At 41.4% G+C, this 5319-nt stretch overlaps 1 long non-coding RNA gene across 1 annotated transcript; it reads right to left on the bottom strand.

The window, feature by feature from the left end:
• Positions 1-4350: 4350 nt before the first annotated feature.
• Positions 4351-5020, bottom strand: LOC144172849 (uncharacterized). The gene is made up of 3 exons (XR_013323122.1): positions 4894-5020; positions 4555-4699; positions 4351-4462 (listed from the first exon to the last, which is right to left on the bottom strand). It is a non-coding gene; the product is annotated as an uncharacterized LOC144172849 (long non-coding RNA).
• Between the last annotated feature and the right edge of the window lie 299 nt (positions 5021-5319).

Raw genomic sequence — 5319 nt, forward strand, 5'->3', positions numbered from 1 at the left:
GTAGAGGGGCACGCAATTTCTTTTTTTCAATTTTTTAAAATGCGAAAGCTTAACATGACCCAGTAGGTCAAAAATTTGTCTTCCGAGGAACACAGACGGCACGTAAAATGGCCGACAGATAGCACGCAAAATGGCGGACGGCTTAAAGAATAAAAATTTCTTGGTCCCCTTAAGTCTGCTTACGAACATTGAGGGCGTGTGCGCGTGTGCGTACATGTGGGCGTGTGTATTTGGGTGTGCGGGTGTGTGCGAATAGAGCGATGTAGCGGCTATTGGCCGGCTTCCTTTCAGTTGCAGCAATAAACGCATTCGCTAGCCACTTAAAACAATCGCCAAAAAGCAAAGCAGAAATTGAAGGCGTGTCTGATGCGGCGATAGTCACGCAGTGTTGCTTTTTGCTGGCGATAACTAAAGCTTTCACAGTGCTTCCAGACTCGAATGAAAGAGTGAAAGCGTTTATCGCAAGCGTTGCAGAGTCCCTTTAAGTTCTTCATCGCCAGAACCAACATGCTACCCTAGCGGGTTGGGCGAAACTATAGTCGCTGCAACAGTGTGGCGCTCAGTGACTGGCACGCGCAGCAGATCCGCCTTTATGTTTCTACGCCAAGACCGGAAAGGGCGTTTTTGAGCTTAAGGGGAAAGGGAAGGGGAAGTGGTCAGCCTTCCATCTCCTGGAGGCCACGAACCCGCGCCCATTTCTGTGCTCGTTTTACCAGGTATACCACTCTTAATCTGGTTCCACGTAAGATCCACTTAGTAACTGGAACTTTTTTGCAAAAAAGTTCCAGTTATATAATTGGAACCGTGTTCCACATATCCTGAAAATTAAGTGGAACAGTGCACCGCATATTTTTGCAACTAAATTATGTGGATCGGTGTTCCAAATAAAAGTATGCGGATCACTGTTCCAAATAAAAGGGTAGTTTAAGTTACTGGAACATTGATCCATGTAAAATGATTATGGAATTTATCCGGTGCGCCGTTCCAGGTACCTTCACACCAGCTGTTTATATAAAACGGTGTTCCTATAGGCATTGGGAAGCTGTCTATGGGACTCCACTTTTCCAATATTTCTGCTTTCCTGTCGGTATACACCGAGGTCATAATCCAGGCTGGCGGATGCATTGGTATCAGCAGGAAACCGCAAGCACCATTTTAACACAGCCTTGATATATGACCCGCAGTGATACCAACAATTGGAAAGCAGAAACCACCGCAACAGTGTGGTCCCTGACAGTTCCCAACAGTTGCCTATCGGAGCACAGTTCTATATAAAAGTTGGTCTGAGGCACCTAGAGCGGCACACAGTTTTTGGCTTCACCCGCAGAATCCTGTTCTAAGTTTCAGCTGCATGTAAAAGAATATACTTGCATTAAAATCCGCACGAAACAAACTATTATGACTCATACACTGCTTTTCAACATACTATACAACTTTATTGGGTGTTAGTATTCATACACTTCAGATTTGAATAGCTGTCTATTTTAAATTGCACAGAAAATGACCAACGTACAAGCAATAAATACCATAACGATAACACTAGCATCCAAGTGGCATTTTCACATATTCACTTGTACTCAAAAACATTGTTAATAAAGACGGTATTAAGGTCAACTGCTTCACAAATAAATAGACGTGTGCGTCTACCGCGGCACTGACACAGACATTATACAACAGTGAGCATCAAATATGCTTTCTTATCACATAAACCAAGGTAATTCAAAGGCGGAATTACTCATTGCGCTTGCCATACTATGTTTACGCATAGCTGTTTGGGAAAATTCAGTTTGCTATTAAATTGTAGGGAAAGGCCTAAAAACAAGCCATACACGGTTGTATTATCACAAACCTACAACAGTGCAGTGCAAGAGTTTAGGAAAACGCTCGAGCCAAGATTAACGATAAAACATTTTGACACGAGAAGTCACATGCGGCAGTATGCCACAATTAAAACATGATTATTAAAGATAGTAGTTTCCTGACACCAGACGTAAGTGTAACATCAAGCTATTTGTAGGCAAAATAGACTTTATGAGCGTCCTGAAAAGGCCTTTGACTTAAGGCACGTTACTTGACCAAACAATTTGTAGTTGTTTAAAATAATTCATCCCAGGAAATCTCACAAAAGCGAGCGTGAATCTTATATAATTTTGCAAACCAGGTAGCCGGAAGCATGTTACACATATTAAAATTTAACAAGCAGACTAATTATATACGTCATCGATTCAAGCGGGATCAAGTCAGACATCCTTAAGAAGCAAACAAGCCAGCGTTGCATCATACAGGGGACCAGTTTTACAAAGCAAACAACTTGAAAGCATTTTTTCCGGCTTCAACGTTTTACCTTAGGTAAAATTCACAGTTGCGTGCTATAAAAACCCTCCCGTCTTGCTGTCAGTGTAATTGTGACCAAAGCCCTGCTTTTGCCAAGCAAGAAATGCAACTTTGTTCAAAGGAGAAGACTTGTTCAAGCCAAATACGCACATTTTAAATTCTTCTACGGCATGGGTGTCAGCTCACTTACAGTGCTAAAATTTATCAATGAAGGCGGAAGCCATCTCCGTAAATAAGCACTGTCACTTTTGCATCACCAGCAGCACTGCCACGAAAAAAAAATCTCATGAGCTACACTTGAATAATAGGACGTTACAATGCGGTGCCATGAACTACATTAACACCCACTATAGATTCAAAGACAGCCTGCGCATTGTGCCAATGATGAAAAATAAGGCACGACTTCAGTGTTCAGTTGACATGAAACTTGCATGTGCCAGTAACTTAAACCTCTTCATCTGATTTCACGCCCTTCATGCCTTTCATCTGACCTCCTTCATGCCTTTCAAGAGATACTTTAACCTCTACCAATAATTTAAAATCCCAAGTAGAGCTGAACACTTGAAGTATTTCAACAGAGACTCCAACTTAAATGACACCAGGCCACTGTCAAATTTCTCATGCTTTCCAAGAACTCCCTGCAAAAGTCCCGAGAACTCTTCAAAGGCACACAACCATAAGAACATGATGACACGATGAAAAAGATGACATATGCGGCGAAGAGGATGACCACATCCTGAAGTGACAATGCAGGCGGCGAATCCGTGATGTGTTTCTTGCGAGCAATATTGATGGCGCCAGTCCCTTCTCTCAGAATAACCGGGCCTCGAAAAGCGGGGGGGGGGGGGAACAACATCTTTACTCGCCGGCTAAAAGGTCACGGTGGCTCTCACTCCCTCGCTAGGACGGCGGCGTTGTCGACGGATCTCTTATTATCAATACTGCTCACCCCATGTACCTTCAAGGAAACAAGAATATTTTGTTACATGGTTGCTTTAAATGAGTGAGTTGCTTAGGCCCTTTTATAACACAGTGATTGATTTAAAATCAGTGATTTCTTGGGTTTTTTCTGGAAGTGCTGCTAAAAGGTGAAAGTGCGCTAAACAATATCACCACAGACAATCAATGAAATTGCCCTATTCTGGAAAGTATCCCACCTTGCTGCCTCGGTATCCTGAATACAAGGTTTTTTATCCTTGAGAGATTTTGTTTAATAATCAAATTATAATTACTATAATCACCTTTTAGCATTATATTTTACACACCTTCTCTTTGCAAAAAATGTTCTCTGTACTGTATAATGTGCTCCCTAGAATGCTGTAGTGAGGCTGGCTTAATATAACTTAAAGCTAAACGATGTGTCTACCGCAAAGAAATAAATGGCCAGTCACAGGAAATCATAAATATCGCACTGTGGCAGAAATTTTTTGGGGAATTAATTCCACCTAAAATATTTGCCTCTCGATATGTATTACCTCCATGGTTCGTAGTGGTATGAGGCAGAAGTTGAGCTGACTAATGCTGAGCTAGGCTGTTGCACAATTTTCTTATAAATCGCAACTATAGCACATTTTCTTGCAGACGTCACTTTCTGTGCTGTAAACAATTCCCTTTAAAAAATTACCCCTTATTTAACCACCTGTCAAAATCCAATGCAAGCATTACTCATGCTACGCTTGTATTTGGGAGTATTATTGGTGCTACGGGCGTATTAAAAGCGGGAAATTTAAATCGTCAGTTGCCACCGTATTGTTGTAGCAGCAACCACGTTGGGCGTGTTCGTGGTGCTGGCAAATGACAACAACTCTCAAGGTGTAAAAGCTAAATATTTACAAAACTAAAATACAAAATAGTGGTTTTTTTGGCCACTGTTGGAGCATCCGTAATAGGCGGAATGTGAAAACAATGGCCAATATTGGCGTTCACGATAACTTTTTAACACTGATATTTTATTAGGACGAACAGACCCAGCAATTGAGTCTCGCAAAAACAAAATGCCAGCTTACCCAACCAAATTAAGACCCGGGTGTTTCTGCCAGGGACGTCTCAAAGTGCACTTCCAGGAAAGTTTCGCTAACGTGTTCCGAAAAGCTCCTACTGTCACCTTGAGCCACAGGCCAAGCTGTCACTGAAAAGAAGTTCAAGTTTAAAACCATTAGTTACAAAGAAACTTCCTAAAAACGCGTCATGAAAGACCAAAAAATGGCAGTGCGTACTTACTTGTAGAATGCAATGATTTCATCCCGTGCAAGAGCTTTAATGTGTTGCCTTTGATGATACACTTCCAAGAAGGGGTACAAATACAATTAAAATGGCCATATGCATTCCTTGTAGAGCTGTTTTAGGTCTATCTTCGCCCTATTGCCTAGAAAATAAACAGTACAAAAATATCAGAGAATAAATTTATGCCTTGCTTTACCCAGGGAGCACGAAAAAATTTGAACAATGTCTGATTCTTTCCACGCAAGTCAAATATCTTTTTTACAGCGGAAGCCCTGGTAATCTTTTCTTGCTAAACAATTTGAGATATAAAAATATTTGAACATACTTTGAGCTCACCTGTTGTTGGTCTATGCGAACTGGTGAATATCTGCACAATATGCACGACTCAAAAGGTACTCTTTTGTGGCTTATGAGCTCCACAGGGCATTCATAATCCGCCACACTCTCCCCGACGACCCTTCAGTATGCCAAAGATGTCTTCAGCCAGTGAATGCCACAGCCATGACTTCGCAGGAGCATGTAAAGAAAGGAAATAATTTGTTTTCATTTTTTTTTTTTTTGCAGAGGAACAATAACATTTGTCACAACCTATCAGTGGAGGGCCAAATGTCTCCACAGTCAGCCACAGACTCTTTCTGAACAGGTCATAGAGTATGAATACAGAATGTTGCAATCTGCTTTTGCAGTATAATTTATACGTTCAAAGGAGAACAAAAATGGGTTAATGTCTGGTGCACATCATGATTCAACAACTTTGCACCT

The sequence above is a fragment of the Haemaphysalis longicornis genome, unplaced genomic scaffold, assembly GCF_048455015.1.
Source record: "Haemaphysalis longicornis isolate Haplotype H1 unplaced genomic scaffold, Haemaphysalis longicornis Haplotype H1 scaffold_1, whole genome shotgun sequence".
NCBI classification, from domain to species: Eukaryota; Metazoa; Arthropoda; class Arachnida; order Ixodida; family Ixodidae; genus Haemaphysalis; species Haemaphysalis longicornis.